We start from the raw sequence: 24,498 nt of genomic DNA, 5'->3' as shown, positions 1-24,498 counted from the left end.
GAGGAAGAGAACTGTAGATAAATAATTACAGGACACGGTACCTAAGCAAGGGTAGTTATTGATGAATAGGGGAAGCTGTATTATTTATATACACAATATAGCATCCAAAATAATGTGATGGATTTCTCAAAAGATGACTTACTTCAAAGGATAAGGGTATGGCTGAGATCCGTTTGTTTAATAGTGATGAAAAACTTTTTAATTTCAGGGTATTTGTTTTATTCAAGTAGGTTCAGTATTTACATCTAAATTTCCTGGTAGAAGAGAAATGGCTTAGTTGTAAAAAGCCACTGCACACTTTCAGAGGACCCACTTTTAGTACTTAGCACACACACATTGAAGCCTGAATCAAGAGTTTTACTGAGCCTTCCATTCTCCATCTGCACCCAGAGCTGCAGCTGTTCCAGAGCCCTTTGACACAAAATCTGCCTTTAGAGAGCAGGTCTCTGAGGAGCACTCTCCCTCCTACACCCACAGCCCACAGGTAGGACCCCACATTCTCTCCAATGACTGTCCAAGGAGAGACTGACTAGGAGTGCATAGGGCTTTTGAGCCACAGAGTAGCCTGAGAAGATACCCTTCTGATCTCCACCTGTGCCCAGAGCTAGGGATGTCCCATAACCCTCAGACACAAACCTGCCCACAGACAGATGGTCTGCCAAGAGCATCCTCCCCCCTAAACCCACAGCCCACAGGTGGGACCCCACTTTCTCTCCATTAAATGTTTAAGGAGAGATAGGCCAGGAGTTCACGGGGTGAGGAAACCACAGGGTGGCCAAGGACAGCACCTTTTTGGTCTCCATATATTCCCAGAGGTGGGGTTGTCCCAGTTCTCTGACCCAAATACTACCCTGAGAGAGCTGGTCTCCCAGAATTGCTCTCACTCCTAAGATCAGAGGCTCACAGGTCCACTGCAGAGACAAACTCCAGTCAGAGATACCAAGACCAACTAATATCAGAGATAACCAAATAGCAAGAGGCAAGTGCAAGAACCTAAGCAACAGAAACCAAGACTATTTGATATCATCAGAACCCAGTTCTCCAACCACACTAAATACTGGATATCCCAATACAACAGAAACAAGACTTTGCTTTAAACTCACATTTCGTGATGATGATAGAAGACTTTAAAAAGGACATAAATAACTACTTTAAAGAAATACAGGACAATACAAGTAACAAGTAGAAGCCCTTGAAGAGGAAACACAAAAAAACCTTTAAGAACTACAGGAAATCACAACCAAACAGGTGAAGGAATTGAACAAAACCATCCAGCATTTAAAAAAGGGAAATAGAAACAATAAAGAAATCACAAAGGAAGTCAACCGTGAAGAAAGAAAAACCTAGGAAAAAGATCTGGAGTCATAAACACAAGTATCACCAACACAACACAACAGATTGAAGAAAGAATTTCAGGAGTAGATGATACCATAGAAAACATTGACACAATAGTCAAAGAAAATGCAAAAAGCAAAAAGCTCCTAACCAAAAAGAAATCCAGGACACAATGAGAAGACCAAACCTAAAAAAATAATAGGTGTAGAAGAGAGCGAAGATTCCCAACTTAAAGAGCTAGTAAATACCTTCAACAAAATTATAGAAGAAAACTTCCCTAACCTAAAGATAGAGATGCCCATAAACATTCAAGAAGCCTAGAGAACTCTGAATAAATTGGACCAGAAAAGAAATTCCTCCTGTCACATAATAGTCTAAACACCAAATACACACAGAAAAAGAAAGAATATTAAAAGCAGTAAGGGAAAAATGTCAAGTAACATATAAAGGCTGACCTATAAGAATTACAGCAGATTTGTCAACAGAAATTATAAAAGGTAGAAGATCCAGGGCAGATGTCACACAGAACCTAAGACAACACAAAGGCCAGCCCAGGCTACTGTGTCCAGCACAATTTTCAATTAGCATAGATAGAGAAGGCAGGATATTCGATAAAAAAATCCAACCCTACAAAGGATAATAGATGGAAAACTCCAGCACAAGGAAGAAAATTATAACCTAGACAAAGCAAGAAAGTAATCTTCTTGTAACAAACCCCCCAAAAATAGAGCCACAGAAACACAATTACACCTCTAAAAACAAATATAACAGGGAACAACAATCACTGTTCTTTAATATCTCTTAATATCAATGAGCTTAATTCCCCAATAAGAAGACACACTAACAGAATGGATATATAAACATGACCCAGCCTTTTGCTCCATTCAGGAAATGCACTTCTGTGAGTTGCCCTTGTGCTGTTTGTATTTTGATGTTAATTAAGATTCCCCTAGAGGAGCTGCCTAGAAATAGGAGTGAAACTAGTACTCATTTGACTTCATCTAGACCTTCTCCCCATTTTAACTTGTAAAATGAAGGCTAGAGACAGTGATTGGGCAGGTAGAACTGAAGAATTCCAGGGAGAGAGAGGGAGGGATAAGGGGAAGACTGAGGAGGGAGAGGTGAAAGGGAGATGGAGATGAAGCACATGGCCTAAAGAATCTGCAGGTAATAAGGTATCCCATAGCTAGGGAATAGAGTAGTGTAGTGGTAGATCTGCCCAATCTAGGCATCCAGTGGGGAAACCCCCCCCCAAAAAAAACCCCAGAATTTTCACCAAGCAGTGCAGGTTCAACTGGTGGTCAGTATATAGAAGAATGCAAATTGATCCATTCTTTTTTTTATCCTTATTAACTTGAGCATTTCTTATTTACATTTCGATTGTTATTCCCTTTCCCAGTTTCTGGGCCAACATCCCCCTGACCCCTCCCTGTCCCCTTCTATATGGGTGTTCCCCTCCCCATTACCATTGCCCTGTACAAAGCTCTAGCCCAAGTGGATCAAAGACCTTCACATAAACCCAGAAACACTGAAACTAATATAAGAGAAAGTGGGGAAGAGCCTCGAACACATAGGCCCAGGGGAAATTTTCCTGAACAGAACACCAATGGCTTATTTTCTAAGATCAAGAATCAACAAACAGAACCTCATAAAATTGCAAAGTTTCTATAAGGCAAAGGACACTGTCAATAGGACAAACAGCAACCAACAGATTAGGGAAAGGTCTTTACCAATCCTATATCCAATAGAGGGCTAATGTCTAGTATATGCAAAGAACTGAAGAAGTTAGACTCCAGAGAATCAAATGATCCTATTAAAAAATGGGGTACAGAGCTAAACAAAAATGCTCAGCTGTGGAATATCAAATGGCTGAGAAGTACCTAAAGAAATGTTCACCTTCTTAGTCATTAGGGAAATGCAAATCAAAACAACCCTGAGATACCTCCTCACAGCAGTCAGAATGGCTATGACCAAAAACTCACGTGACAGCAGATGCTGGACAGAATGCAGAGAAATCGGAACCCTCGGTGCTGGTGGGATTGCAAGCTGGTACAACCACCCTGGAAATCAGTCTACATAGATTCTGGGGACAACACATTTCTCTTTTTCTTCAAGGTCTAATTATTTATTTCTTACTCTTAAAAGACTTGTTTTTGACTGGACTCAGATTTAGAAATAGAAGTTCTCAGGAAGGACAGCCTACTGCTGCTTTTCTTTGGCTTCCTTCATTCTCTTGGCCAAAACTTTAGCGTATTCTGCAGCCTCCTCTTGTTTTTCTTAGTGGGTTGCTTCTTCAGAGAAATATGTTGGTGCTTGTGTTGCAGAACATGGGGAATAACAAGATGCCAAATCTTGGGTGTTTTGTTCCTGGGCTTCTTACCTTCTTTGTTTAAGGGCTTTCTGACAACCTATTGGCAGACATCATCTTCTTTGGAGAGATTAAAAAGCTTTCAGATTCTACTAGCTCTTTTAGGTCCTAACCAACAAGGCATAGTAGTATCTGTCAGTCCTGGAATATCCTTCTCTCTTTTTTTTTTCAACAAAGAAGTTGAGAACACTCAGGTTGGAATCCACAATGCATCTGCAAACAGACTTGTGCTTCCTCTCTCCAGCTCTCCTTGGTCTATAACAAGAATGCCACTTACTTAACCGCAGGCGCACTCATAATACAGGAGAGGTGTTGATGGGGCTTACATTTGGACTGATAGTAAGTTACTTTTTCATTGCAAAGCATATGGATGATTCAGCATGGATGCTTAGTACCTTTTATAGCCTTCTTGTTCAGAATTCACAAATGACCACAGAAGGCAGTATATAATAATTTCACCTAAATTACACTATCAGAGTTTTTTATTAATGGTATGCAGAGAAACATATAGGATTAAACAAATGTTGAGATCCACATATTTATGGGTTTATGTCAGAGTTCTTCAGCAGGGGCAGTAGCATCATATTGTAGTAGAAAAAATGAAAAGTGCAGAATTCTTACTATAAGAAAGTGGCAAATGATCATTTATAGTTAATATACTATTTAATTACTTAAGGACTTGGTTATATGTTACTGAAATAGAGTAAATTAATAACATATAATATATGTATAATGTAGACATAACATAAAAACTGATACACGTAATTGTGTACAGATAGTAACAATTTTAGAAATACTTCTGTTTATAATATTGAATCCTTAGGGGCTGCCCTTGCTCTTCCTACTTATTCAATATAATACTCAAAGTCCTTGCCAGGGAAATTACACAATAAAATGAGTTCAAGGGATACAAATTGGAAAGGAAGAATCACTATTTGCATATGATATGATAGTATACTTAAGTGACCCCAAAAATTCCACCAGAGAACTCCTAAACCCAGTAAACAACTTCAGCAAAGTGGCTAGATATAAAATTAACTCAAACAAATGTGTAGGCTTCCTCTACTCAAAGGTAAACATGCTGAGAAAGAAATTAGGGAAATGCCACGCTTCATATTAGTCATGAATAATATAAAATACTTTGGTGTGACTCTAACCAAGCAAGTAAAAGTTCTGTATGACAAGAAGTTCAAGACTCCTAAGAAAGAAATTGGAGATCTCAGAAAATGGAAAGACCTACCCTGCTCATACATTGCCAGGATTAGTATAATAAAAATGGCCATCCTGCCTAAAGCAATCTACAGGTTCAATGCAATCCCCATTAAAATTCCAACTCAAGGGGTTGGGGATTTAGCTCAGTGGTAGAGCACTTGCCTAGCAAGCACAAGGCCCTGGGTTCGGTCCCCAACTCAAAAAAAAAAATTCCAACTCAACTCTTCATAGAGTTATAACGAGCAACTTGCAAATTCATTTTCAATAATAAAATAAAAAACGGTGATAGTGAAAACTATCCTCAACACTAAAAGTACATCTGGGGGAATCACCATCCCTGACCTCAAGCTGTATTACAGAGCAATAGTGATAAAAAACTAAGAGAAGAGTAGTGGGGAAGAGTCTTGAACACATGGGCATAGGCGAAAATTTCCTGAACAGAACACAGATGGCTTATGGTCTAAAGTCAAGGATTGACAAATGGGAGCCCATAAAATTGCAAAGCTTCTGTAAGGCAAAGAACACTGTCATGAGACGAAATGGCAAATAATAGATTGGGAAAAGATCTTTACCAATCCTACATCTGATAGAGTGCTAATATCTAACATATACAGAGAACTCAAGAAGTTAAACTCCATAGAATGAAAAAACCCTATAAAATAGGGTACAGAGTTAAACCAACAATTTTCAACTAAGGAATGTCAAGTGGCTGAGAAGAACCTAAAAGAGTGTTCAACATTTTTTTTAGTGATCAGGAAAATGTTAATCTAAACAACCCTGCGATTCTACCTTATACCAGTCAGAATGGCTAAGATCAAAAACTCAGGTGACAACAGCTGCTGGACAGGATGTGGAGAAAGAAGAACCCTCCTCCAATTTTGATGGGATTGCAAGCATGTACAACTGCTCTGGAAATCAGTCTAGTGGTTCCTGGGAACACTTGATATAGTACAACCTGAAGACCTAGCTATCCCACTCCCGGGCATATACCCAAGAGATGCTCCAATATATAACAAGGAACCATGCTCCACTATGTTCATAGCCATTTTATTTATAATAGCCAGAAGCTGAAAAGAACCTAGATGTCCTTCAACAGAGGAATGGATATAGAAACTGTGGTACAGTTATAAAATGGATTACTACTCAACTATTTAAAACAATGACTTCGTGAAATTCTTAGGCAAATGGATGGAACTAGAAAATATCCTGAGTGAGGCAACCTAGTCTCAAAAGAACACACATGGTATGCACACACTGATAAGTACATATTAGCCCAAAAGCTCAGAGTACCCAAGGTACAATTACAGACTACATGAAGCTCAATCACAGGAGGAACTATGAAGACAAAATTTGGAGCAGAAACTGAAGGAAAGGCCATTCAGAGACTGCCCAACCTGGGGATCCATCACATATACAGTCACCAAACCCAGACTCTATTGAGGATGCCATGAATTGCATGCTAATAGCAACCTGATATAGTTGTCTTCTGGGAAGCTCTGCCAGAGCCTAACAAATACAGAGGTGGATATTTACACCCAAACATTGGACTGAAAATAGGGCTCCAATGAAGGAGTTAGAGAAAGGACTGAAGGAACTGAAGGGGTTTTCAACCCCATAGGAAGAACAACAATATTAACTGGCCAGATACCCCATAGCTTCCAGGGACTAAACCACCAACAAAAGAGTACACATGGAGTGACTGGTGGCTTCAGCCGCCTATATAGCAAGAATGGCCTTGTAGTACATCAATGAGAGGAGAGGCCCTTAGTCCTGTGAAGGCTCAATGCCCCAGTGCAGGAGAATCCCAGGGCTGGGGCGAGGGAGGGAGTTGTTGGGTGGGGAGCACCCTCATAGAAGCAAGAGGAATATGGATGAGATAGGTAGTTTTTGGAGGGGAAACCAGGAAAGGTGAAAAAAATTGAAATGTAAATAAAGAAAATCTCCAATGAAAGAAGAATCGTTACATGTGGAATACTTTTTATTCACAATGTACTTAGTTTGACCTCAATTTTGTTGAAAGACTATCAAGACTTACAGTATAAAGGAGAAAGTATTTACTTATTTATTTTGTATCATTGAGTGTTATTGGATTTACCACAGTCCTTCATTTTAAACAACATTACAAAACCATAGTAAGAAAAATATGACAGTGCTTGTACCAAACTTGAAATATGGACCAATGTAATGTAATTGAGGATAGAGATATAAGTTCATTAAGCTTCAGGTATCCATCTGTGTCAAAGATGCCAATGCACCATGAAAAATAGTTGTCTTCTTCATCAAGTAGTGAAGGAAAATTCTGTGTCCATATGAAAGATAATTAATATGTAGCTTTAACTCTCACCCTGCACAAAAGTTAGCTCCAAGTGTCTTGAAGACATCAATCTAAAAGCTGACTATCTGAAAATACTAAAAGAAAATGGGGAGGAGGGTGTACTTCAACATACAGATTTAGGTAAACACTTTCTAATTCAGAATCCAGTTGCTCAGGTAGTAAGATCAGTAGTTGACAACTGGGACCTGATGAGTTCAACAGCTTCTGTTTAGCAGGGAAACATTCAATAAAGTAAAAAGACAATCCACTGGATGGGAGAAAAATCTTGTCCATATCCCCACTACTAAGCATCTCAGAGAAGGTCACCTGCATTGATTCTTGGGAGCCTCCCTCAACCTGAGTCTCTAGAACTTCTTAGAGAATCTACCCAACACACCCTCCAGCAGTTGCACATTTCCATTCATTCTTCTGGCCCTCTGGGATGCTCAACTGTCTCTCCCCATGCTTGATCCTGCTCTCCTATTCCTTTTACCCTCCCCTCTCTGACTCAGATCCCTTCCTCCTTCTGCCTTACATGATTATTTTATCCCCCCTTCTAAGTGGGATCCAAGCATCCTCACTTGGCACTTTCTTCTTGTTTAACTTCTTAGAGTCTGTGGAGTGCAGCATGGTTATCTATATTTTATGACTAATATTTTCTTATAACTGAGTACATACCATTCTTGTTCTTTCGGTTCTGAGTTACCTCCCTCAGCATATTTTCTTGTTATACTCATTTGCTTGCAAAATTCATGATGTCCTTGTTTTTTATACCTGAATAGTATTCGCCTGTATAAATGAACCATATTTTTTGTCCATTCTTAAGTATAATAAGTATAATAAGTCCGTTCTTTAAGTAATAATACCTGGGTTGCTTCCAATTTCTGGGTATTATGAATTTTTTGAACATAGCTTATACACATGTCCTTGAAAAATTGGAGAACATCTTCTGTGTATTTGCCCAGAAGCAGTATAGCTGGGTCTTCAGGTAGAACTATTTCCAAGTTTTTTATCCTGTCTAAAGAAATGGTGGGGGAAAGATGGAGCAGAGATTAAAGGAACAGGTAAGCAGAGACCAGCCCATTTTGAGACCCATTCCATGGGCAGGCACCAATCCCTCACACTATTACTGATGCTAAGTTGTGCTTGCAGAGAGGACTATAGCATATCAACCCTCTGAAAGTGTCTTCCCAGCAGTTTACTCAATCAGAGGTAAATACCCACAGAAAAATATTCCTATGTGGTTGTGGAAACTTATGGAAGAGTTAAGGAATGATTGAAGACTCTTAAAGAGATGGAAATTCCACATAAAGACCAACAGTGTCATCTATTAACCCCTGGGAGCTTCCAGAGAATGATCCACCCACCAATCAAAGAGCACACACAGGCTAGTTCAAGGCCCCCAGCAATATGAAGCAGAGGCTGCCATGCCTACTCTTAGAGGGAGAGGATGTGCCTAATCCTGCAATCCTGATGCACCAAGGTAGGAACATACAAAGGGGATACCCACTCAGAGGTGAAGTGTGTGGGGACTGGGATGCAGCATTTAGGATAAAAATAAATAAACAAACAAATGAATAAAACTTAAAAGAAAAAGTAAGATAGTCTAAACAAAAGTCACACAATCCAGTTAATAAATGGTCTAATGAAATACACAAAGAACTCTTGTTTTTGCTTTTTATTGGTTTTAACCTCCTTTTTTAAAAAACATTATTTATCAAATATACTTCTTTACTTACATTTCAAACGTCATTCCCCTTCCCGATTTCTTGCCCATAAGCTCCCATCCTTTCCCCTTCCTCTCCCCTATACAGGTATTCCCCCCCACAGATCACACTTACTACCCCCCCATATTCCCCTACACTGGGGATCAAACTTAGGCAGGATCAAGGGCTTCCCCTTACCCTGGTGACCCCACAAGTTTATTCTCTGCTACATGAAGTTGGAGACCTCTGTCATTCCGTGTATAGTCTTTCAGTAGTGATTTAGTCCCTCGAAGCTCTGGTTGGTTGGCATTGTTGTTTTTTTTTTTCTTTCAATTTATTTCCTCGATCTTTGTTAAATTGGGTATTTCATATTTACATCTCAATTGTTATTCTCTTTCCCGGCCTACAGGACAACATAACTCTAAACCCTCCCCCTCCCCTTCTATATGGGCTTCCCCTCCCCATCCTCCCACCATTACCACCCTCCCCCCAACAATCCCATTCACTGGGAGTCCAGTCTTGGCAGGACCAAGGGCTTCCACTTCCACTGGTGCTCTTACTAGGCTATTCATTGTTACCTATAAGGTTGGAGCCCAGGGTCAGTCCATGTATAGTCTTTGAGTAGTGGCCCAGTCCCTGGAAACTCTGGTTGGTTGGCATTGTTGTTCATATGGGGTCTCAAGCCGCTTCAAGCTCTATCAGTCCTTTCTCTGAATCCTTAAATGGGGGTTCCGTTCTCAGTTCAGTCGTTTGCTGCTGGCTTTCACCAATGTATTTGCCATATTCTGGCTGTGTCTCTCAGGAGAGATCTACATCCAGTTCCTGTCAGCCTGCACTTGTTTGCTTCATCCATCTTATCTAGTTTGGTGGCTGTATATGTATGGGCCACATGTGGGGCAGGCTCTGAATGGGCTTTCCTTCAGGTTCTGTTCTAAACTTTGCCTTCCTATTCCCTCCCTAGGGTATTCTTGTTCCCCTTTTAAATAAGGAGTGAAGCATTCACATTTTGGTCATACTTCTTGAGTTTCATGTGTCCTGGCATCTAGGGTAATTTGATCATTTGGGCTAATATCCACTTATCAATGAGTGCATACCATGTGTGTTTTACTGTGATTGGGTTACCTAACTCGGGATATTTCCCAGTTCAATCCATTTGCCTATGAATTTCATAAAGCCATTGTTTTGATAGCTGAGTAGTATTCCCTTGTGTAAATGTACCACATTTTCTGTATCCATTCTTCTGTTGAAGGGCATCTGGGTTCTTTCCAGCTACTGGCTATTATAAATAAGGCTGCTATGAACATAGTGGAGCATGTCTCTTTGTTGTATGTTGGGGCATCTTTTGGGTATATGCCCAAGAGAGGTATAGCTGGGTCCTCACATAGTTCAATGTCCAATTTTCTGAGGATCCTCCAGACTGATTTCCAGAATGGTTGTAGCAGTCTGCAATCCCACCAACAATGGAGGAGTGTTCCTCTTTCTCCACATCCTTGCCAGCATCTGCTGTCACCTGAGTTTTTGATCTTAGCCATTCTGACTGGTGTGGGGTGGAACCTCAGGGTTGTTTTGATTTGCATCTTCCTTATGACTAAAGATGTTGAACATTTCTTTCGTTGTTTCTCAGCCATTCAGGATTCCTCAACTGTGAATTCTTTGTTTAGCACTGAACCCCATTTTCTAATGTGGTTATTTTTCTCCCTGCAGCCTAACTTGGTGAGTTTTTGAGTATTTTGGATATAAGCCCTCTATCAGTTGTAGGATTGGTAAAGATCTATTCCCAATCTGTTGGTTGCTGTTTTTTCATAACAACAGTGTCCTTTGCCTTACAGAAGCTTTGCAGTTTTATGAGATCCCATTTGTCGATTCTTGATCTTAGAGCATAAGCCATTGGTGTTTTGTTCAGGAATTTTTCCCCAGTGCCCATATGTTCGAGACTCTTCCCCAATTTTTCTTCTATTAGTTTGAGTGTATCTGGTTTGATGTGGAGGTCCTTGATCCACTTGGACTTAAGCACAAAGAATTCTTAATATAAATACACAAAAACTCAATTTTAAAATAGGATGTGAATAATGTTTCTTTCCAGTAATATAAATTGACAACCAATGTGTGAAAACATGCAGAGTGTTACTAATTATTATGGAAAGGCAACCCAAAACAATATATGATATCACCTTCCATATATTAAAATGACTTTTATCAAAGTCTCAACAGATAGCAAAGCTCAGAATGTGTAGCAAAATTAATAGCTATTCAGTTTTGATGAAAGGGTATATTGGTGCATGGTGTGTGTGAAATACTATTGTGCTTACCAAGATTTCAAGTAGAATCATAAAATGCAAACCATGATCCTGGTTTTGTGAATTTAATACAGGACACTAAAATGTTGTCCCAAAATTTACTTGCATTCTATATTTATTTTGGCCCTATCTATAAGAACCAAGATACAAAAACTTGCAATTGTTATTTATGCATGACAAACTAGACCATACAAATTGCTACATATAACTATCATTGTTGGGGGCTGGAGAGATGGCTCAGAGGTTAAGAGCACTGTCTAGTCTTCCAGAAGTCCTGAGTTCAATTCCCAGCAACTACTTGGTGGTTTACCTGTAATGAGATCTGGTGCCCTCTCCTGGCCTGCAGGCATACATAGAGGCAGAAAGCTGTATGATGCTTAATATTTTTTTTTAAAGTGCTAGAGAGATGGCTCAGTGGATAAGAGCACTGACTGCTCTTCCAGAGGTCCCGAGTTCAAATCCCAGCAACCACATGGTGGCTCACAACCATGTGTAATGAGATCTGATACTTTCTCCTGGTGTGTCTAAGCGTGCTTATACATCATAAACCTTTAAACACTATCCCTGCCCTCCAACTATATAAAAAAAAACCTATCATTGTCTTTGGTAGAAATATAGGTAAATCTTGATATTATCTGAAATAAATATTCTAGGTACAGAAAGACAAGTACCATATAATTGACTTGTTAAGGTTAAACATGTATGCCAAGGAATAGACTGGCAATTACCAGAGATTAACACAGGAGAGAAAAGGGGAAGAAAAACTATTGATATATGTTTAAACTGCTACGTACAATGAAATTAACTAAGGGAGTTCAGCTTATATACTATTGTTGAGATAAGTATTAAACCTTTGAATATTATTAAGAATATTAGTCATGTGATTTTACCATTCAAAAACTAACTGAGGGAGTAGAGAAGGATATCATCAATATACATCATTTCATGTACAAAGTATTCAAAGAAAAACATAAATGCTGGAGCTAACTGGCATCATGAACCAAATGGATATAACAGATATTTACACACAATTTTATCTAGCTACCAAAGATGTATCTTCTCAATCGCTGCAGACATATAAAAAGTAAGTCGCAACAGAATCATGAAAATTGTAATCCCAGTCGAAATACTATCTGAACATCACAGGCTAAAGCTACAAGCCAAGATCAGGAAGCTTTCAAACTCATTAAAATGAAACAACTCATCACAGAATGAAAAATGGGTCAAGACAGATATTATTACAGAAATTAAAGACTTTCTAGAATTGAATGAAAATAAAAACATACCATACCTGAATCAAGGAGACACAATGTTAATGGTTCATAACAGTTTTATTTATAATAGCCAAAACACTGGAGACAAAGTAGATGTTTCTGAACTGTGGAATGTATAAAGAAAATGTGACCCACAGCTCCCTGTACCCAAATCCCATAGGGGAGATGAACTCCCAGAAGTGTGGACAATCCTTAGACCTCAGAAGAGACCACCACTTCTGCCCACTTCTACTCCTACTCCTGGCACAAGAAGAAACTGCACGGTGCCTCTGGATACAGGAATATAGGAGCAGTCAGTGGCAGGAACCTTCTGGTTTCTGCGAACGCCCGGAACTGAACTGAACCACTCTCTCAGCTCCCTGCACCCAAATACCATGGGGGAGAGAGCTGGACCCTCAGAAGTGCAGACAATACAGAGAACTCAGAGGACATAAATACTTTTGCCCACATTCCTGACCCAAGAGGAAATTGCCTAGTGCCATCTGTGCCCTCTGGGAACAAGGACCTGGGAACAGTCAGGGGCAGGACCTTTCGGGTTTCTGCCTGTGCCTAGAGCTGAATGTCAGTTGCCAGGAGCACCTACACAACTGAGAGCAGAGGTAAGACGACTCTTCTGCTTCAATTGACCTGCCTGGTGGCCTCAGCACACACAAAGGCAAAAGTCCTCTGGGACAGGACACTTCTGGTTTCTGGCTGTGCCCAGAACTGAACTGAACCAATCCAACAGCTTCCTGCACCCAAATCCCATGGGGGAGAAAGCTGAACTCCCAGAAATGTGGACAATGCAGAGACCGCAGGAGAGACTGCCACTTCTGCCCACTTCTGCTCATATTCCTGGTCCAAGAAGAAACTGCATGGTGCCTCTGGATACAGGAATATAGAAGCAGTCAGCTGCAGCAACCTGCTGGTTTCTGTGAAAACCAAGAACTGAACTGAACTGGTCCCACAGCTCCCTGCACCCAAATCCCTTGGGAGAGAGAGCTGAACCCTCAGAAATGTGAACAATTCAAGGAAATCAATTCAGAGGAAACAGCTACTTTCTGCCCACATCCCTGACCCAAGAGGAAATCACCTAGTGCCATCCAGGACCTCTGGAAACAGGGACCTAAGAGCAGTCAGGCGCAGGACACTGGATTTCTGCTTGTGCTAAGAATTGAAAGTCACTTGCTAGGAGCACCTATTCACCTGAGAGCAGAGGTAAAACCTACTCTTCTGAGCCAAGCAACCCATGTGGAACCTTCAGGTTATACAAACCCAGGAGCAGCTCTCTGTTCCCATATCAAGCTGAAAGAAAACAGGTTTACAGGAGTGCTGACACACAGGCCTACAGGAGGGTCAAGCCACTGTCAGAGACACCAAGACAAGATAACACCAGAGACAACCTAATGATGAGAGGCAAGCGCAGGTACCTAAGCAAAGGAAACCAAGACTATTTGGCATCATACGAGCCCAGTTCTCCCATCAAAGCATACACTGGATATCCAAACACACAAGAAATGCAATATTTGGATTTAATATCACATTTCATGATGATGATGTTAGAGGACTTCAAGAAGGACATAAATAACTTCCTTAAAGAAATAGAGGACAACACAAGTAAACAAGTAGAACCTCCTAAAGAGAAAACACAAAAATTCCTTAAACAATTACAGGAAAACACAACCAAACAAGTGAAGGAATTGAACAAAAACCATCCAAGATTTAAAAATGGAAATAGAAACAATAAATAAAGCACAAAGGAAGAGAACCCTGGAGATAGAAAGCCTAGGCAAGAGATCAGGAGTCATAGACACAAGCATTATCAACAGAATACAAGAGATAAAAGAGAGACTCTCAGGGGCAGAAGATACCATAGAAAACATCAACACAATGGTCAAAGATAATGTAAAATGCAAAACGCTCCTAACCCAAAACATCCAGAAAATCCAAGACATAATGAGAAGATCAAACCTAAGGATAATAGGTATAGAAGGAAGTGACGACTCCCAACTTAAAGGGCCAGTAAGTATATTCAACAAAATTATAGAAGAAAACTTCCCTAACCTAAAGAAAGAGATGACCATAAACATAAAAGAAGCCTATAGAACTCCAAATAGATTGCACTAGAAGAAAAATTCCTCCTGTCACATTATAGTTAAAACACCAAATGCTACTTCCAGTTTCTAGCTGGGACCCGCACCTTGCGGATCCCGGCCCACAACTCTCTGCTCCCAAACCTCGTGGGAGAGAGAACTCACCGCCTAGACAGGTGGGCACACCTGAGACTGCAGGGCAGGAGAGACCACCAATACTGCCAACCCTTGCCCACATTCCTGGCCCAAGAAGAAACTGTATAGGGCCTCTGGGAACAGGAAGACAGGGGCACTCAACTCAGTGGTCCATACACTACCCAGATCTGAAGGGACCCAGTCAAACAGCTCCCTGCACCCAAATACCTTGGGAGGGAGAGCTAGACCTTCAGAGGGGCAGACATGGCTGAGAAGCCAGAGGAACTCCTCTCTGCCCACATTTCTGACTCTAGAGGAAACCGCCTAGTGCCATCTGAGTCCCTTGTGCACAGGGTGCCAAGCGAAGGCAGGGCAGACCATTCTGGTTGCTGCCCTCACAGAGAGCTGAAACCCGGATCTGAGAAGCGACTTCAGGCCTCAGACCAGAGGTAAGACCATCTTTTCTGTTCTAAGTGACCTGCTTGGTGGACTCAGGACACATGCCCACGTGAACACCTGAAGACAAGTAGACAGGAATGACTACACGCCTGAAAGCAGAACACTCTGTGCTCATAACTGACTGAAAGAGAATAGGAAAATACATTTACAGCACTCCTAACACACAGTTTTATAGGACAGTCTAACCACTGTTAGAAATAACTGAACAAGGTAACACAGAGACAACATGATGGCAAGAGGCAAGCACAGGAAACCAAGCAACAGAAACAAAGACTGCATGGCATCATCAGAACCCAATTCTCCCACCAAAGCAAACACCAAATATCCAAACACAGCAGAAAAGCAAGATCTAGATTCAAAATCACGTTTGATCATGAGGATGGGGGACTACAAGAAAGACATAAAGAACTCCCTTAGAAAAATGCAGGAAAATGCAAACAAGTTGAAGTCTATAGACAGGAAACACAAAAATCCCTGAAAGATTTCCAGGAAAACGCAATCAAACAGGTCAAGGTATTAAAAATGGAAATAGAAGCAATAAAGAAAGCACAAAGGGAGACAACCTTGGATATAGAAAACCAAAGGAAGAGACAAGGAGCTGTAGATACAAGCATCAACAACAGAACGCAAGAGATAGAAGAGAGAATCTCAGGAGCAGAAGATTCCATAGAAATCATCGAAACAACTGTCAAAGATAATGTAAAATTGGAAAGACACTGGCCCAAAACATACAGGAAATCCAGGACGCAAGGAGAAGATCAAACCTAAGGATAATAGGTATAGAAGAGAGTGAAGACTCCCAGCTCAAAGGACCAGTAAATTTCTTCAACAAAATCATAGAAGAAAACTTCCCTAACCTGAAGAAAGAGATGCCCATAAACATATAAGAAGCCTACAGAACTTCAAATAGATTGGACCAGAAAAAAAACTACTCCCATCACATAATAGTCAAAACACCAAATGCACAAAACAAAGAAAGAATATTAAAAGTAGTAAGGGAAAAAGGTCAAGTAACACATGAAGGCAGACCTACCAGAATTACACCAGACTTCTCACCAGAGACTATGAAAGCCAGAAAATCCAGGACAGAAGTCATACAGACCCTAAGAGAATATAAATGCCAGCCCAGGTTACTGTATCCAGCAAAACTCTCAATTGACAAAGATGGAGAAACCAAGATATTCCATGACAAAACCAAATTTACACAATATCTTTTTACAAATCCAGCCGTACAAAGGATAATAAATGGTAAATTCCAACAGAAGAAGGCAAGCTTCACCAGAGTCAAAGCATGAAATTAATCATTTTGCAACAAAACAAGGAGAAGACAAGCACAAACAACCTCACATCAAAACATGAATATAACAGGAAGCAATTCCTTAATATCACTATTCCTTAATATCTCTCAACATCAATGGACTCAATTCCCCAATAAAAAATACACAGATTAACACACTGGATACACAATAAGGTCCCAACATTTTGCTGCCTACAGTAAATACAACTTAGAGACAAGACAGACACTATTTGAGAGTAAAAGACTGGAAAACTACTTTCCAAGCAAATGATCTGAAGAAGCAAGCTGGAGTAGCCATTCTAATATCGAATAAAATCGATTTTCAACCAAAAGTCATCAAAAAAGAAAAGAAAGGACACTTCATATTCATCAATGGAAAAATCCACCAAGATGAATGCTGAATCCTAAATATCTATGCTCCAAATAAAAGAGGACCTACATACATAAAAGAAACCTTACTAAATCTCAAAGTACACACTACACCTCACACAATAAAAGTAGGAGACTTAAACACCCACTGTCATCAATGGACAGATCATGAAAACAGAAATTAAACAGAGACATAGATATACTAAGAGAAGTCATGAACCAAATGGATTTAACAGATATTTATAGAACATTCTAATGTAAAAGAAAAGGATATACCTTCTTCTCACCACCTCATGGTACTTTCTCCAAAATTGACAATATAATCAGTCATAAAACAGGTCTCAAGAGATACAGAAAGATAGAAATAATCCTGTGCATCCTTCCAGACCACCACAGGCTAAAGCTGGTCTTCAATAACAATAAGGAAAGAATGCCCACATATACATGGAAGTTGAATAAGTTGAACTCAGTAATAACCTGGTCAAGGAAGAAATAAAGAAAGAAATTAAAAACTTCTTAGAATTTAAGGAAAATTATGGTACACCATACCCAACCTTATGGGACACAATGAAATCTGTGCTAAGAGGAACGCTCATAGCTCTGAGTGCCTGCAGAAGGAAACAGGGGAGAGCATATATCAGCAGCTTGACAGCAAACCTAAAAGCTCTAGAACAAAAAGAAGCAAATACACCCAGGAGGGGTAGAAGGCAGGAAATAATCAAACTCAGTAGAAACAAAAAGGACTATACAAAGAATCAACAGAACCAAAAGTTGGTTCTTTGAGAAAATCAACAAGATAGATAAACACTTAGCCAGGCTAACGAGAGGACATAGAGAATGTGTACAAATTAACAAAATCATAAATGAAAAGGGAGAAATCACAATAGAGGCAGAGGAAATTCAAATGTCATCATATCCTACTACAAAATCCTACATTCAACAAAACTTGAAAATCTGGAGGAAATGGAAAATTTCTTAGACAGATACCAGGTAAAAAAGTAAATCAGGAACAAATAAACCATGTAAACAACCCCATAACTCCTAAAGAAATAGAAGCAGTTATTAAAAGTCTCGCAACCAAAAAGAGCCCAGGTTCAGATGGGTTCAGTGCAGAATTCTATCAGACCTTCATAGAAGACCTCATACCAACACTATCCAAACTATTCCACAAAATTGAAACAGATGGAGCACAACGGAATTCCTTCTATGAAGCCATAATTACTCTTATAATTAAACCACACAAAGAACCAACAAAGAAAGAGAATGTCAGACCAATTCCCTTATGAATATCAACTCAATAAAATTCTAGGAAACCGAATCCAAGAGCACATCAAAACAATAATCCACCGTGATCAAGTACGCTTCATTCCAGGGATGCAGGGATGGTTTAAGATACAGAAAACCATCAACATAATCCACTATATAAACAAACTGAAAGATAAAAACCACATGATCATTTCATTAGATGCTGAGAAATTTTTTTGACAAAATTCAACAACCCTTCATGATAAAAGTCTTGGGAAGAACAGGACTTCAAGGCCCATACCTAAGCATAGCAAATTGCATATAAAGCAAATCAGTAGCTAATATTAAACTGAATGGAGAGAAACTTGAAGCAATCCCACTAAAATCAGGGACTAGACAAGGCTGCCCACTCTCTCCCTACTTACTCAATATAGTTCTCGAAGGCCTGACCAGAGCAATTAGATAACAAAAGGAGATCAAAGGGATACAGATTGGAAAGGAAGAAGTCAAAATATCACTATTTGCAGATGATATGATTGTATACTTAACTGATCCCAAAAGTTCCACCAGAGAACTACTAAAGCTGATAAACAACTTCAGCGAAGTGGCTGTGTATAAAATTAACTCAAATAAATCAGTAGCCTTCCTCTACAAAAAAGAGAAACAAGCTGAGAAAGAAGGGAAATGACACCCTTCATAGTACTCCCAAATAATATAAAGTACCTCAGTGTGACTTTAACCGAGCAAGTGAAAGATCTGTATGTATAAACAAACTGAAAGAACAAAACTACATGATCATTTCATTAGATGCTGAGAAAGCATTTGACAAAATTCAAAACCCCTTCATGATAAAAGTCCTGGAAAGAATAGGAATTCAAGGCCCATACCTAAACATAGTAAAAGCCATATACAGCAAACCAGTTGCTAACATTAAACTAAATGGAGAGAAACTTGAAGCAATCCCACTAAAATCAGGGACTAGACAAGGCTGCCCACTCTCTCCCTACTTATTCAATATAGTTCTTGAAGTTCTAGCCAGAGCAATCAGACAATAAAAGGAGGTCAAGGGGATACAGATCGGGAAAGAAGAAGTCAAAATATCACTATTTGCAGATGATATGATAGTATATTTAAGTGATCCCAAAAGTTCCACCAGAGAACTACTAAAGCTGATAAACAACTTCAGCGAAGTGGCTGGGTATAAAATTAACTCAAATAAATCAGTAGCCTTCCTCTACACAAAAGAGAAACAAGCTGAGAAAGAAATTAGGGAAATGACACCCTTCATAATAGACCCAAATAATATAAAGTACCTTGGTGTGACTTTAACAAGCAAGTAAAAGATTTGTACAATAAGAACTTCAAGACTCTGAAGAAAGAAATTGACGAAGTCCTCAGAAGATGGAAAGATCTCCCATGCTCATGGATTGGCAGGATTAATATAGTAAAAATGGCCATTTTACCAAAAGCAATCTACAGATTCAATGCAATTCCCATCAAAATACCAATCCAATTCATCAAAGAGTTAGACAGAACAATTGGCAAATTCATCTGGAATAACAAAAAACCCAGGATAGCTAAAACTATCCTCAACAATAAAAGGACTTCAGGGGGAATCACTATCCCTGAACTCAAGCAGTATTACAGAGCAATAGTGATAAAAACTGCATGGTATTCGTACAGAGACAGACAGGTAGACCAATGGAACAGAATTGAAAACCAAGTAATGAACCCACACACCTATGGGCACTTGATTTTTGACAAAGGAGCCAAAACCATCCAATGGAAAAAAGATAGCATTTTCAGCAAATGGTGCTGGTTCAACTGGAGGGCAACATGTAGAAGAATGCAGATCGATCCATGCTTATCACCCTGTACAAAGCTTAAGTCCAAGTGGATCAAGGACCTCCACATCAAACCAGACACACTCAAACTAATAGAAGAAAAACTAGGGAAGCATCTGGAACACATGGGCACTGGAAAAAATTTCCTGAACAAAACACCAATGGCTTATGCTCTAAGATCAAGCATCGACAAATGGGATCTCATAAAACTGCAAAGCTTCTGTAAGGCAAAGGACACTGTGGTTAGGACAAAACGGCAACCAACAGATTGGGAAAAGATCTTTACCAATCCTACAACAGATAGAGGCCTTATATCCAAAATATACAAAGAACACAAGAAGTTAGACCGCAGGGAGACAAATAACCCTATTAAAAATGGGGTTCAGAGCTAAACAAAGAATTCACAGCTGAGGAATCCTGAATGGCTGAGAAACACCTAAAGAAATGTTCAACATCTTTAGTCATAAGGGAAATGCAAATCAAAACAACCCTGAGATTTCACCTCACACCATCAGAATGGCTAAGATCAAAAACTCAGGTGACAGCAGATGCTGGCAAGGATGTGGAGAAAGAGGAACACTCCTCCATTGTTGGTGGGAATGCAGACTGATACAACCATTCTGGAAATCAGTCTGGAGGTTCCTCAGAAAATTGGACATTGAACTGCCTGAGGATCCAGCTATACATCTCTTGGGTATATACCCAAAAGATGCCCCAACATATAAAAAAGACACGTGCTCCACTATGTTCATCGCAGCCTTATTTATAATAGCCAGAAACTGGAAAGAACCCAGATGCCCTTCAACAGAGGAATGGATACAGAAAATGTGTTGCATCTACACAATGCAGTACTACTCAGCTATCAAAAACAATGACTTTATGAAATTCATAGGCACATGGCAGGAACTGGAAAGTATCATCCTGATTGAGGTGACCGAATCCCAGAAAAACACACATGGTATGCACGCCTTGATAAGTGGATATTAGCCCAAACGCTCGAATTAGCCTAAATGCACAGACCCATGAAGAGCAAGAAGGATGACCAAAAATGAATGCCTCACTCCTTCCTTAAAAGGGGAACAAGAGTACCCTTGGGAGGGAATAGGTAGGCAAAGCTTAGAACAGAGGCAGAAGGAACAGCCATTCAGAGCCTGCTTCACATGTGGCCCATACATATACAGCCACCCAATTAGATAAGATGGATGAAGCAAAGAAATGCAGGCCGACAGGCACCAGATGTAGATCTCTCCTGAGAGACACAGCCAGAATACAGCAAATACATAGGTGAATGCCAGCAGGAAACCACTGAACTGAGAAGGGGACCCCCATTGAAGGAATCTTAGAAAGGACTGAAAAGCTTTAAGGGACTTGAGACCCCATGTGAACAACAATGCCAACCAATCAGAGCTTCCAGGACTAAGCCACTACCCAAAGACTATACATGGACTGACCCTGGGCTCCAATCTCATGGGTAGCAATGAATAGCCTACTAAGAACACCAGTGGAAGGGGAAGCCCTTGGTCCTACAGAGACTGAACCTCCAGTGAACGTGATTGTTGGGGGGAGAATGGTAATGGGGAGAGGATGGGGAGGGGAACACCCATATCAAGGGGAGGGGAGGGGTTAGGGGGATGTTGGCCCGGAAACTGGGAAGGGGAATAACAATGGAAATGTAAATAAAAAATACTCAAGTTAATAAAGATAAAAAAAATTAAACAAAAATAGGAAAATAGCTGTCTCTGTTTTGACCCTCACATTTTTTTATTATAAATGATCTATGGAAAAAAACATGTTATCTCCACTGGCACTTATCCAGCTCTAGTGATATATTTCCTTTTCCTGAAATAGGTCATTTGACTCAAAGGAAATTAATATGGGAGACCAGGAGAATATTGAAATTGTATTGTGTCAATCATTGCCTGATTCTGGAATTGTGTATGGGATCTGTGCACCCAAAAACCACATGACAAAATTAAGGAAGAGTTGAGTTTACTGCTAGAGGGGAACATGGAGAATAAAGGAATGAGTATGGGAGTAGTAAGACAACACCTAGCACACCTGTTATCCATGCCTGAGTACTTCCCTGAATAAAGAGATTTTTTTTTTCCAACAAGCATCCAATTCCCAGGACTACTTCAGACAGGGTGACATTTTACAAAACCATGTGGCAAATTTTACTTACTCAAGTTGAGAAAAGGAAATCCTTGAAATGGTGTCATATTTTAATAAGAGCATCCCAAGAATAGAACCACGGTACCCATGACCCCTTCTGTGGCCTCTGGCACAGGGCAGTGTCTGCATTTCTCCCTGATGAAGCAGCATGCTAAAGCGAATTCGGATTCATGCTTACTGGGATGTAAATGCTGCTAATCAAGCTTAGAGATCTCGTTACCGACTTTGAACACAAGATACGAGACCAAAGCCTGGCTAAGTGATAAGAAGCCAGGCCATATTGGCATGTAGAGCACTCTCATTCTATTTACTTCCATTGAAGGCTCAAAGCACTGTAAGCACAGCAGTTGACCAGGAGGAGATTCAAATACCTGTGTCTGTTCATCCTCTTCCAGCTGTAGCCTGGAAACAAGAGCAGGAAAACCACAGAAGGGATTCTTACTACCCAGGGATCTATGAAGCAGTGAGATGAGACATAAGCAACACAGAATCTACAGTCTAAATATGATGTTACTATCATAGCTTCCCTACAGTTTTATGTATACAAAACAAACATGACCTCTGTAGTCTATATGTTTATACTTGAAAAATGGCTACTTGAACAACACATTTAATGACCATAAATTTTAATTGCCTACTCTGAAAACTGGGAACAGCATAGTGGAATATCTACCCAATCCACAGTTACACCCTGTCTTAGAACCTTACTGCTCTATTGCTGTGAAGAGACACCTAACCAAGGTGCAGTTCACCTCTAAGTGTGGCACTACACAAGGCACCATCCACAGATATGCACCCTCTGCCAGCTGCTGCAGCTCCTTTGCCAGCATCCTCATATCCCCATTGTCAATGTGTAGTGTGATGCATCAAAACTTTCACTAAAAAAAGCACCACCACCACCACCACCACCACCAACAACAACAACAACAACAAAAACACTAATGATAAATGCTGTGGTTGTGATACTGTTCTCTAGAAAAACAACATAATGATCCTAGTTAAGAAACAGGCTAAGAAGAAGGGGCTTGAGACTCCATATGAACAACAATGCCAACCAACCAGAGCTTCCAGGGACTAAGCCACTACCCAAAGACTATACATGGACAGACCCTGGACTCTGACCTCATAGGTAGCAATGAATAGCCTAGTAAGAGCACCACTGGAGGGGAAAGCCCTTGGTCCTGCTAAGACTGAACCCCCAGTCAAACGGATTCTTGGGGGGAGGGCAGTAATGGGGGGAGGATGGGGAGGGGAACACCCATATAGAAGGGGAGGGGGAGGGATTAGGGGGTTGTTGGCCTGGAAACCAGGAAAGGGAATAACATTTAAAGTGTAAATAAGAAATAACCAATTTAAAAGGCAGAAAAAAAAAAGAAACAGTACATTTATCTATAATAGTATGCTACCTGCCTTCCTGTAGTATCAGCCAATTTGTCCTGTGAAATTAGCTAACATCACTTTAATAAAGATATTTTGTCTGCTGTAAAAAAAAAGAATAAAAAAAAAAGAAATTCAAGCCTCTGATGAAAGAAATAGAAGAAGATATCAGAAGATGAAAAGATCTCCCATGCTCATGGATTGGCAGGATTAGTATAGTAAAAATGGCCATTTTACAAAAAAGCGATCTACACATTCAATGCAATCCCCTTGAAAATACCAATCCAATTATTCATAGAATTAGAACAATTTGCAAATTCCCAGGGTAGCTAAAACTATCCTCAACAATAAAAGGACTTCTGGGGAAATCACTATCCCTGAACTTGAGTTCAGTATTACAGAGCAATAGCGATAAAAACTGTATGGTATTGGTACAGAAACAGGCAGATAGACCACTGGAATAGAAGTGAAGTCCCAGAAATGAACCCACACACCTATGGACAATTGATTTTTGACAAAGGAGCCAAAAACATCCAATGGAAAAAAAGATAGCCTTTTCAGCAAATGGTGCTGGTTCAACTGGAGGTCAGCAGGTAGAACAATTCAGATTGATCCATTCTTATCACCCTGTACAAATCTTAAGTCCAAGTGGTTGAAGGACCTCCACATCAAACCAGATACACTCAAACTAATAGAAGAAAAAGTGGGGAAGCATCTCGAACACATGGGCACTGGAGAAAATTTCCTGAACAAAACGCCAATGGCTTATGCTCTAAGATCAAGAATTGACAAATGGGATCTCATAAAACTACAGAGCTTCCATAAGGCAAAGGACACTGTTCTTATTCAAAACCACAGCCAACAGATTGGGAAAAGATCTTTACCAATCCTACAACTGATAGAGGGCTCATATCCAAAATATACAAAGAACTCAAGAAGTTAGACCGCAGGGAGACAAATAACCCTATTAAAAATGGTTTTCAGAGCTAAACAAAGAACTTACAGCTGAGAAATGCTGAATG

General features: G+C 40.0%; 1 pseudogene; it reads right to left on the bottom strand.

Annotated features, from left to right (window-relative positions):
• Positions 1 to 3,473: 3,473 nt before the first annotated feature.
• On the bottom strand, positions 3,474 to 22,935 carry LOC103692144 (40S ribosomal protein S6 pseudogene; annotated as a pseudogene).
• Between the last annotated feature and the right edge of the window lie 1,563 nt (positions 22,936 to 24,498).

Source organism: Rattus norvegicus, chromosome 4 (assembly GCF_021556685.1).
Source record: "Rattus norvegicus strain SHRSP/BbbUtx chromosome 4, alternate assembly SHRSP_T2T, whole genome shotgun sequence".
NCBI classification, from domain to species: domain Eukaryota; kingdom Metazoa; phylum Chordata; class Mammalia; order Rodentia; family Muridae; genus Rattus; species Rattus norvegicus.
Note: the sequence above shows the minus strand (reverse complement) of the source record. Positions and strands in the feature narration are given on the sequence as shown.